General features: G+C 45.0%; 1 long non-coding RNA gene across 6 annotated transcripts in view; it reads left to right on the forward strand.

Moving 5' to 3' along the window:
• The window catches only part of LOC308180605, a 193,693-nt gene that overhangs the window by 69,621 nt on the left and 111,763 nt on the right, over positions 1 to 12,309 (forward strand). The window lies entirely within an intron of this gene.

Raw genomic sequence — 12,309 nt, forward strand, 5'->3', positions numbered from 1 at the left:
CAGTCCCTGCCCAAATCAGCGTACTGTCTTTGTCTGTCCTTGCTATTTGAGAGGTTTCCAGCCTCAGAAAAAAACATTTAGCTTAAAGTACTGAAATTTTCTTGAGTGGTTCCTTTTGATGTTCTTGACCTGTATTATCTTTTAAATGCAGCTGCTTGTTGAAAAGAGGAAAGGCCAAGGTACCTGCAGTTTCACCAGGAGCCTTACATCATTGCTGTCTTAGCTAGGTACGCAGTGGGTCCTGCACTGCCACCATGCTCTGGAGGTGTTGCTTCCCCTCTCCCACTCAGACCCAGAGCTGGATTTCAAAGGGGGCTATATTGGAGCTGTTCAGCCAGACTGTGTGAAGGAATAATGCGGATAAGACCTTACACTGTGGTAATCACAAAAGCAACAGCAGCTAAAGCCTTCAATCAAATAAGCCTGTTTTTATTTTCTGCCTGAGGGCTTGGTCTTTTTGACAAGTGTAAGTAATGTCTTGTTCTTTATTTTTAGTGGACGATAATAAACTTGAGTATATAGAAAGTCACCTGAGTAATAAACATTTGAATGTCCCAAATATCTGGCCGTATCATAAAATAACAGCATCAGCACGTCTCAGAAACCTTCATAGCCTCCCTTTACAGAGTCTATAGAGAAAAGTGAGATTGTTATAGCATTAGATCAGGGGGTTTTGACCCATGTTGACTCAATCATTCATTACCAGGAACTGACAGCAACAATTAGAGAGCCCTGAATGCCCAGTGCAACCATCACACTGATTCAGACTTTAAATGAGAGTCAGGATACTGTATGGTGCTCTTTGCAAACTGGCTTTGCAGTTAACACTCACCCCCTTTTTACAGCTCTGAAAAGAGAAATAGTTGAGTCATTGCAATTAGTCTGCTGTCTTTGGTGCCCATGAATTGGGTTGTCGTCTGGCAGCACTATTGAGTTGGCCAATTAGGTTTTCGGTGGCAAAAGCTGATCCCTCCCTTCAGTTTTAAGTGCATCACAAACAGCAGCTATGGCAAACCATCAGAGATAAATCCAAAGAGTTGGGGATCACAGAGGAAAGACAAGGGGCAGGATCACAGAGAAGTGTAGGAAGATGAATGAAAAAGGAATAGTGAGCTGGAGGTGCTTAGTTCATTTCTTCTGTAACATCAGAACAAGCAGGTGTTCAGTCATGCTCAAAGTGGGTTTCCAGACTGTTAAAGAGCTGTTTGCATAGCACTTTGCAGAGAGGGTGCAATGGATCTATGTAAGGAAATAACAACCCCATTACTAACAGCTAACAATGAAATAGAAGAGCGCTACTTAGGGGGGTGCAGCAAAGCCTTTCTTTTCCCAGTTATCCACCACACAATTTTCCTGGACCTCACAAAGTACCTGCAACTAATTAGCATCAGTGGTGGTAGGATACTGAATCCTGGACACCTCAGTTATGTCCCCATTCATCATTTTTTTATGTGATGAAGAGAGTGGATGTAGATGGGCAGTTTTTGGTATTGGTATCCTCAGTCATCTCATCGGACGTTCAATCACCGTTCTTTTGCTAATGCTTCAGGCTAAGATGCTTGAACCCAGATGTCAGCTCCAGACCACTTGGGGTGTTGGGGATGCATGTTGCCAGGAAGATGCTTGGGGCAGTGTGGGGCTGTGGAATTTGGGGGACAATTTTTGTCACCAAATGCATGGAAATAAAACCCCTCAGCCCTTTGTGTAGCTTGAACGTGAGCTTAGATTTTTGCCAGCTTAATTCAATTCAAGCTCTAAAATTAAGCACATGTTGTGCCTATTGTCATTTGGAATAGTAATGGAGGTAACAAAACAGCTAGTGGATTAGGTAACTGTAATGATTTCCTTCTCTGGAGTTACTGGGATGAAACAGCATGAAGCACTGGACCCAGCAGGAGCTGCGTGTTTTCAGCTGCTCACAGAATCAGCCTTGAAAAACAGGTCCCAGGAGAATCTGCTTTCTTCTTTCCATTGTTAGGTCCCTGAGCCCACGAAATCCTGAAGAAAGATATGCTTCAGTGTATCCGACACATGCGAGAACTCTTCACTCTAATTCAAAGTTGTTGGTTTTGGTAATACACATCAAATTGTGCTTAGTTACACTCACTAGAAACTAGAGCTCTTCTGCTGCAGTTACAGGGTTTATTTCAGGTTTTCCTTTTGCCCCTGTTCCTCTGCCAGACTCTGTGAAATGCAACGCGTCGGTCAGTTTTCCATGCTCCTAACTCTCAGTGCCTCACTCTGCTTCTACCTCCCTGCGTGGAGGCTGGCCTGCTGCTGCTGCCTGGGCAGGGCTCAGATGGGCTCCCTGCACCGGGCGCTGCGTGCCTGAGCCTGCTCTCCCCACGGCCGCTTCCAGTGTTGGGGGGCAGAGCTGCCTGCTTTGCCCCCCCCTTTCCTCCCCGCTGTGCGGGCTCCCAGATTTGGAGGAGCGCGGCTGCTGGCAGCGGAGCCGGGGCTCAGCTGTTGCTTGGAAACTGGCAGCCACATTTCAGAAATGTACCCTTTTACAGCGAGCTTCCTAAACTAATGGCTTTGAAAGGAACAGTTGTTCTTTCAGGATCATTTTCATTTTGTTCTTTCTTTAAAAAAAAAAAAAAAAAAGTCTTTCAGCTCCAGCTTTGCTTTTCTCCTCAGTTCTCTTTCCTCACATCTGGCCCCACAAAGGCGGGCAGTGTCACATGCCTTGGAGCAAAGCCCTTTCATCTTCTTCTCCTTCGGGTTTAGATGTTATTCCTGAATTTCACTCTGAGCGAAAGGAAACTGTGAGCAGTTCCCATCACGTCTGCATTGGTGTCGCCTCTGCTCTTCGCTGAGCACAGTTTTCCTCTCCCATGCATTTCCTGCCCTTTGGAGACGAGGGGTCGGTGCGGCTGGCAGGCGCGGTGCCGCAGCAGCTCAGTGCCCGTCTCCCAGCTCTGGCGCTGCGCCGCCTCCTCCTGCAGCACCACCGCTTGCTCTGCGCCCCCGCTGCCCGCCCGCTGCCCACCCGCTGCCCGCCCGCTGCCCACCCGCTGCCCACCCGCTGCCCGCCCGCGCTCCAGCCCGGGGCCTGGTGCTGCGCCGGGCTCCTCGCCGCCCCGCCGGGGGCTTCCAGCGCGACTGCGAGTCAGGCCCGCTGGGGGTGCGCCTGGAAAGGGGGGTTCAGTCGCAGACCTCTAGCAGACAGGAGGGTTAACTGCCCCGACACCAAACGTCGCTGTGCGGCTGTTGGCAGCCCTCTGGTCCCTCCTAGCCGAAGGGAGAGCTCTCAGCCCCGTGGGCCGTGTCCGTGCAAGCCACCACGTTGTGGATGGAGGCCAGCAGACCGACACGCGAGCCTCCACGGGCACGAATGGTCGGCGTGGCATCAGTCTTCACGTTCCTGCCTGCGAAGCACCTCCATCACAGGTGGTGCAAGGGCTTTGATCTAGTGGGAAGCTGAACAGCCAGTGTGTGTCACCCTCTGCAGTTATTCCCAAAGACACAGTAGAGAACTGTTGTTAGTAATTAGTTTCTACCCAATCTTAAGTTTTCACAGAATCACAGAATTGCAGGGGTTGGAAGGGACCTCAAGAGATCATCGGGTCCAACCCCTCTGCCAAAGCAGTTCCCTAGGGCAGGTCGCCCAGGCAGGCGTCCAGACTGGCCTTGAATATCTCCAGAGAAGGAGACTCCACAGCCTCCCTGGGCAGCCTGTATGGCACTGATCCTCAGACATCTTCCACAAAATTACTTTTACAATATAATGCTGTAATAAAAACAAGGAAGATGATCCCTGTATCCTGATCTCTTTGTTAGCAAATTAGAAACTTTCCAAATTGTACACACACACAAGGGCACAAATTCTCAGACCCATTAAATTGCTGGGGGTGGAGAACTGGCTCTGCTAAATAACCAGAGTTCACGGGTTTAATGAAATATAAACTTTTATCACCAGAGGAGCAAGGAGGTCTGCTTGGTATTTTCATGCTTAGACAGGTTTTTCATGTTTTAATGGTAGTTCCACAAGCTGTAATGTTCCTTCGTTGTCCAAATGGCATTCTTCCTACCTCTGAAAACATCAAAGGCTGTTGCTGTTGTTTTGAATTTCCGCCCAGCCTGTAGAACAGGATGTCACAGAGCAATAGGTGAGGAATCCAGCCACATTTCATGCAGAAGAAAATTGTTGTGAGTTATCTCCATGCTGCTAGTGGAACAATCTCTAACTGTCTTGGCCAAATTCAGAGAGAGGCAAAGCAGGTTGTAAGCATCCTGATGAGCTGCACAGTGCCACAGCACCCTGTGACGGAGGTGTTAGCTATGCAATCGTATGGCGTAGGATGCCAGGACAATTGTGTTTGGGCCCCAGTCACTGCAGACTCTCGGCTGTGAGGGGGTGATCCCTTGCAGGGTGGGGACGGGTCAGGTTCTCCATGCAGATTCAGCGCCTGTTGCTCTGGGGAGGCGGGGGAAGAGCCCACGGTCATTGCTTGTATACGGGGCCACGCATCTCGCCAGGACACACAAGCAGCGGCGGTTCCAGTGTCAGTGCTGCGCATCTGAGCGGGCTCCTGAGAGCGGGTGCACAGCCCCCCCCGGCTGCAGCAGCACCCAGGTCACTGGCTGGCCGGCAGCGGTGTGAAGTGTTGGGTCATCCCTTGTGTTTGAAACAACACTGCTACGTACTGGGCTCAGAGGTCAGTTCCACCCATCGTGCTAAAGACATTTAGTGTGCCTGAAGAGCTGCATTCTGTGTGTGCCAACTCCAGCTCTTTAAAAAATGAAACAACAGCATCTTAAAAACACTCGGTGTGGACTGTCGCTTTATATTTCACAGCTGCTGTCCCAACACTTATAAATGTTCACAGCTGCAACGGAAGAAATGGCTAATAGTGCAGAGAACACATCTCTGAGCCATATCCCACCTTTGTAGTGCTCTGTAGACTAATTTAGTGCTGGAACCAGCGTTGCCCGGCTTCCTACGTTCAGCCCACTGTGAGAATAGGAGATAATGCTGGCTTCAAATGTCTTTGTGAATCTGAGCACCAAGGTAGTTCCAGAAGGATGTCCCTCGTGGTTTGGGACCACCTGTGAGATGTTCTGAGTGCCATGAGCTGTCTTGGCTCTTTGGGAACTATTTCAGGGAGGAGGTGTAAGAGAGCCTTGTGCATCATGCCTCATCAGTCCTGCAGGAGGGCAGCCTCTCTTGGGAAATGCTGGGCTTGATGCTCTGGTGTTTGGCTGAATTGCGGTGGGTCAGGTTTCCACAGTGTTGGTGGGCAACAGAGTTTATTTTCTGTTTGTTGCCCTGCCTTTCTCCTGTTCGCCTCTTACAAGATACTCTGCTAATGTGCTGCTTGTGAAATATGCTTGAGACTCTCAAAGAAGGTAAAGTGAAATGAGAGATGAGATTTTCTAGAGTATGTTGCAGGAGAAGAAACATTTCCTTGGTAGTTTCCTTTCATTCATTTTGAATTTTATTTTTTTGGACTTTCACTGTGATAAACAACAAAACTATACAAAGTCTGTATACATCAAAAAAAATGCCAATAACTAAAACAAGTATGCAGTTCCATAACACAATTAAAAACAGGTATAATTCAAGAAATCAATATTCTTTCAGAAGATATTCCTGTGTTACAGGAGTAAGCATTACTCACGCATTTATAGACATCTGTCAGAATTATTTCCTGAGGTAAGTGAAAGCACAGGCTCTTTACTGAATTTATCTTAATTTTCACAGCTGTGTATGTGAATAGAAAATGCTTACAGCAAATATCATCTCTTACTGTAGTGCTTTGGTGGGAATTTGGCTAGAGGAAGGAGTGCTTACTTTGTCTTGACCCATGTGAAGGACTGTGATTAACCCCTCGTAGACCTCCTGTGGAACAGGTTGTTCTTCAGCCAAGCCTATTTTCTTGTGTCCCCTTCAGCTCTCAGTGAAGTCCCCAAGACCCTTCTACACTGGACCTTTGTGGTTCTTTATCAGATCTGGCTGGAGTATGATTCTTGAGGCAGAGGTGGCCTTTGCTTATGCCCCGAGCAGCACCGCATCTGCCTTTGAGATTATTATTCTTGATCATAATTATCATTATTTAGGTATCCTCACCTGGTTTTATATTACAGGATGGGACAAATAGATAGATCTCTGTATCCTTGGCAGCATTACTGACTCATATTTCCACCATACCATATTTATTCCAGAGCAGGTATTCAGGCAGCTGCTCATAGGCCATACTTCCCAGCTACCTTTTTTCACAGACATGTTAGCCATGGTCAGCTGGGTGGGGGAAAAAAAAACATAGTCTATATTACTCATGGGTTGCTTGCTGACATCCTCAGTCAAACAAACCAAATATTCAATGTCCTTGAAATGTTTAAAAAAAAAAGAGAGATTAGAAAACTACTTATCTTATTTTTGTCTAACAGTTGAAAACATCCAGAGAAAGGGGCTGTTTACACAGTGAGATTATACGACACAGAAAGAGCCAGGCAAGAAACCTGGCTGGACAAGTTGGGCAACATATGGGCACTGTGGAAGCTGGGCAGAGAAACTCAAAAGCTGTGATGATGAACATGGTGTGAAAACAGAGCTAGTGGAAATCACAAGGAGAGGAGTCAATGCTAATAAATATTGCATTAACAGCAAAACAGGATCACTCACATCATACGATGAATGTATGCTCACCTCCTCTTCTAATGGCAAGTTCAAACCCAGATTTTGTTTTTTTGTTCTGCCTGTTTGCTTTTAATTTCTGATTCTCTGTTCTGAATGGTTGCAGCCATCTGAACCTTTGGATGCATTAATATTTTAGCAAGATGGGCAACAGGAGGCTGTGAAATGTCAGTCGTCTTTGAAAAGCAGAAAGAATTTGGAAGTAGATGATGGACAGGTGGTTGTCTTAATTCAGCATTACAGCAGTGGTGGTAACGCTGACTCTCTCCTCTGTCTCCTCCCCCTCCCACACATACTCACACTGAAAGAAAAATAAAAGACATTTGCATTCATTGGCAAGCTGGTGATGCTCTCAGAAGGATCTTTATCCAGGCTGTAAGCAGAGTCATGATTTCCTCTCCTCTCCCTCCCCCAAATTCTGGGTTGATGACTAGTTTCCCCTTGCTTCTCAGATAGATAAGTCTATTCAAAACATAAGCATCAATGTAATCAATCAGAGAAAAGAAAACAACACGCATAGCTATGTAGCTCAAAGGGCTTGCTCAAGGTAAGCAAAGATTAAATCAAACGACACACACCTCAAAGCTGGCATTTTCAGAAAGCTGGAGCCAGACTTTCCAAATTCACACTTAGCGTCCTTTTAGGAACTGTTCAGTCATCAGAATATTTCATATAACCTGACAGGAAATTATATTTACGATGCTTTTAGTTCCATTTGGGACATTTTTTAATACTGCCTCTGGGATGTAAATTATTTAAAAATAATCAATTTGGTCCTTTACACGATGGGATGAACCTTTAACCAAAAAGCTTTCCTGTTGATGGCAGTCTTAAATTCTGTGGGAGATCTGTGTATTTTTTTCTTAATTGAACACCTAAAGGAAAAAAAAAAAAAAGAGCTTGGCCTCATAACATTTTTAGTGGAAATAAATGTTAGATTTATTTAGGCCTGTTGACTTTTGAAATACAACCACTAATAGCATCTGCTTAAATATTGTCCTCCAGAATGGATAAAGCGTTTTATCACTAGGCATTAAATTCACTAATGGAGCATTTTATATACCTCTGCACCCCTTGTACTGTGTTTCTGGCCGCTCCGACAGCGTATTCCCAAGCGGTGGGTACAGGCAGGCTCCCTGAGGAAAAGGCGGTCGTGGTGCAGCCGCGTGGGTGCAGCGGTGAGGCCCCAGGCCCCGGAGCCGGAGGGGCAGGCGGAGGGGCACGTTGGTCCTTGGAAAGCCCGTGTTACCGGAGACAGGGCAAGGCTCAGCAGAGGAGCCCTGGGGTCCACCTGCCTCGCCCCATCCAGGGACGGGAGGGACGCGAGGGTGTCACCTGGGCGCTTGCTGCTTGCGGAGCTGGGCGTCCGGGACACGGGGGGCAGAGGTTCCCGACTCTCTGTTCTGGCCAGCTGGGCACGCCTGTCCTCTGATGCGTCCTTGAACTTGTGCTTTTGAGTGTGCCACAAGGAAGGATTTGTGCTAGCTCTGCGGCGTGTTTCTGACCCGTAACTGACCGACCTGCACATCAGTGGGCAGCACTGTGCGTCACCTTCCACTCGCACACTGAGCTGCTCTTCCTTAGCTGATGTTTTGGTTCGTATCATTCTTTTGTCCTGGTATTTCTGTTAAAGAAATAATGGTAGCATTGTCTAATACTTCAGCTTGTGGCAGATACGTAGCACGTGTAAACAACATCAAAAGCTTAAATGTAATTGAAAAGTCTACGAGCGAAAGATGTCTGTATAGAAACCATTTTGCTCTCTGAGCATTTCTAACCTCAAACTAATCCTCACTCAGGAAGTGGGTATGGGAGTCAGCTGCAAAACTAACTGCTCCTGGAACAGGGACTTTTCTAATTGCACAAGAGACATTCTTTTAAATCTGAAATACATCTGGCATGACTAAGAGTGTGAGAACTTGCTAAATATTCATGAAGCTGTGTTTTCTTTTGTGCCGGTTATGCATGGAGAGTATGGGATGTTTCCCCACTACCAATTATTGGCTGTCTGATCCCTGTCAGTGCAAATCTGAGGGCAGAAGGACACGTTTCATGTCAAGGTACTGTGCCTGATGTTAACCTTAAAATCAATATGTGAGAAGTCAGTGGTTGCAGGTGAATGTCACTACAGATGCAGTAGAGACACTGGGATTCCTCATCATAATTAGCATTGATTCCCATTTCATTTGGGGGCCGTGTTGTCTGTGAACTCATTAAATTGTGACCTGCATGTAAGACTAGCGTTTATGCTCTGCAAAAGTCAGCATATTTGCTATTTGTTATTATACTCCTGAGGCTGGAGTTGTTTAACGTGCGTGATGAGAAAACTGTTTAGAAATATTTCAAGTAAGAACAATAAAAACAGGTTCCAAGGGTACTTTTTTACAGCCAGAATCTGTTCTCTTGCCTAAATATGACATACTAAAAAGGCAGCACTCTATTTATGAATCCAGTGTGGAATCTCAATGCCCGCACTCATTGTTCCCGATGAATGGGCTGGGTGGCGACAGCACTGATGGAACCTACTTGGAGGTTGATTTGGCTCAGTTTTTGCTTTCTTTAGGAGGACTTGTCTCTTTTGTGATGCTTTCTCTTGCAAGTGATGCCAGAAAGCCTAGATCCAGCACACGAGTTTCAATACATCCAGTGGAGCTCTGCAGAAGCTTGGAGGAACCCTGACTGAATGCAGCCAGTGAGTGCTTGTCCTTGGTGAAGGCTGTCTTCAGACTGTACGCTCCCGTAACTGTGTATTTGGGAAGAAGCGCTGCTTGCACACAGCTCCGTATAAATAGGTGTCTTTGTCGGGAAGGAGTGAAAGTAAAGGTAGTTTTTATCAAATAATGGAGGTAAATAAGCTCATTTCTAAGACAAGAATCAATTTACAAGCCACCCAACATTTAGAAGCTCTTCTACACTGTAGGAGAGCAAGTGAAATATGTTTATTTTTAGAACACACTGCCTGGAAAGATATCTTCCAGCATATACTGCAAATAAATACACAAACAGAAAACATGTCTGAATGTGCCTAGAGATAGAATAGCACATACTGGCATTGCAACAAGAAATTTGTGGTCTGAGTATTTTCAATGGTACAGTGGACAGTGATAGCCCTGTGAGTAGCTATAGTAACACATAAAAATTTCCTTTGTAGACAAAACCACTTCTGCATTATTGCTGCAGCCAACCCAATAATTAAAAGAAGGGATCACAATAGAGGAGCTGTGAGAATTTGATACAGTTTTCAGCTCTGAGTGAAGCTTGCTTCCACTTTTGAAATGGGAAGAGTTTGTGCAGTGGTTTGTAGGACCAGTTCTGTGCAAAAGATGGAAATGTTGAAAGGGAAAGCATCTACCCTCTGCCTGTGGTGTAGCAGGGTCAGGTCACTTTACCTAACAGGTATTGGGTTAAAAGACCATGAGTTACAACTATGAGGAAAATAAGTGGGGAGATTTGGAGGGGATGAGGGGGTATCTCCACTGGCATCTCCTGCAGTCCCTGAGGCAGCAGTTTAGTGCAAAACCAGGTGAGCAACTCAGGGCATCTTATTCCCTGTGCTGAAAGGACACAGGGAATAATAATAATAATAGTGAAGAATTAAAAGGGAGAAAAAGACAGAAAGCACAACAGGATTGTCTGAGAGCAGCAAGATGGTGATTAGGCAGTTGAAAAGTCTCCCCCTGAAAATAAGTATGATGTGAAAGTATAAATGACTTATGCAGAACAATTTCCTAATCCAAAATAAAAAGAAGCCCTTATTAAGAAGTGAATCTTGTTGTCCTTACATGTGTTAAGCTCCTGGGATATGACTGCCCTGTGTCTTCATTACCCTCCTGAACATCTTTATGTATATGCTTAACTTTCAGAATAGATGCAGTTCCACTGGGACCATAACTGCACTGTGCTGTATTAATCTACCCCATCCTCCTGTATCCTCTTTCCCCTCTCTTCATTATTAACCCTCGGTATTATGTTATTCTAGGATGATTTTTTTTTTCTGTAGAAGTCCTCCAATTTGTTTCAGTTGATGAATCAAGGACTCAAGCTTCCTTTTAAGCACTAATTGGGAATGTGCTTTGTCCTTAAAATGAAAAATGCACTGTACATCCTTGTGCTGCTGACTGGGCTAAAGATATTTACATGACTTGTGGTTATATTCCTTTATGTAGCTGCAGCACAAGTTTTGACCCAGTTGTCAGGGAGAGAGGGCAACAGCTACTACACAAGCCAGTACAATTTTAAATTAACCAAATGAGGGTCAGTTTTCATTACAATTATGGAGCCAGTTCCCTTGCTGCGGCCAACAAGCATCTCTCCATTCACTGCCTGGAGTGGGTCTATTCTGGTTCATGATAGCCACCTATCCCTGTTCTTTGTGCAGACTTCTTGCAGTGGTCTGGTGCTTTCCTGCACGATGCTTTCACTCTGCCAAAGAAATGGTCTATGTAGAAGCTAAAGTAATACCGTTTCCAAAAACTACTCGCATGAAAACTGGAGTGTTTTAGTCTTGAGCTCTCATACTTGATCACTGCTGCTTTTTTGACTGATAAGGCCAGTTGAGATTGCCTGCTGTGTGGCAGTTAGCAGTGCTATTTAGGCACGTGGTTGACTTTAAAGTATGGATGCTGTTCTCCCCGTGCCTCTGCTAAATATTCTACATTTTACAATTAATTGTGAATTTCAGAGCTGGACCAGATTTACCTGGTAGATTAGCTCCCCTTAGCACTGATCAGAGGAACAGGAGTTCTGTCTCACAGTTATGAAATTGCACAGAAAATATAACCCTGCACTAACTGTACCAGCATTACAAAAGGTGTAAGAGAGGAAAATTTTAATGCACCTGCATAAGAAAAGTCACTCTATCTGTGCATATGACCAGGGTCACCTTCCACCTGGACTACGCAGAATTGTCAGCTGGCATCTCCATCAGCAAGGTTGGGAAGAACATATCAGAGCAATAGGAAATACTGCATCTCAGAGCATTTGATTTCACCATGGATATTTTCCTGTTGTAAGAGAGGTACATGTACTGTGTCTGTTCTCAAATATTTCTACAACTCAATGAATGCAGCTCCAGAAGATCAAATGTGAGGAAGATGTAGAACTAGTGTGCAGAACTGGGGCTCATATAACATTAAAAACACCCCATAGTCTTACAGACATCAAAATTGTCATTGATGCTAATAATATTGTAACTTAATGAGGAGCTGCCGTACAGATATGGATTGTCATAGCATAGGTTGAGTTATTGCTGCATTGCTATGCAGACTGTTTCATCATCCATGGCATTGACACAAACGGCATCAGTAGATGGTGGGTTTTAGTATAAATAAGCACCTTTGATGGACTATGTCATTATCCTGATATCATACATTTTGATAATATTCACTTCCACTGATGTCTTAAACTCATAAGCTTAAATTTAAGTTAGTCCTGCTGCAATTCAGTCACAGCTGATTAGAGCATGGATTTTCAACTATGCAGACCACAGTAGGAAACTAAATAATTCATCAACATTTCTTTTCTTACAGTTTTTACACCGTAAAAGCAATTAGCTAAGGTTCTGCTGGGATTTATCTGTTTACATGATGCCCATGAACTTTGTTCTAGACAAATTTAATTCTTCTTCATTAATAGTTTATTCTGAAGTGTAGCTTTTTGGTTGAGCAAAGTAT

This window comes from Anser brachyrhynchus, assembly GCF_964034855.1.
Source record: "Anser brachyrhynchus genome assembly, chromosome: 20".
Taxonomy (NCBI): Eukaryota; Metazoa; Chordata; class Aves; order Anseriformes; family Anatidae; genus Anser; species Anser brachyrhynchus.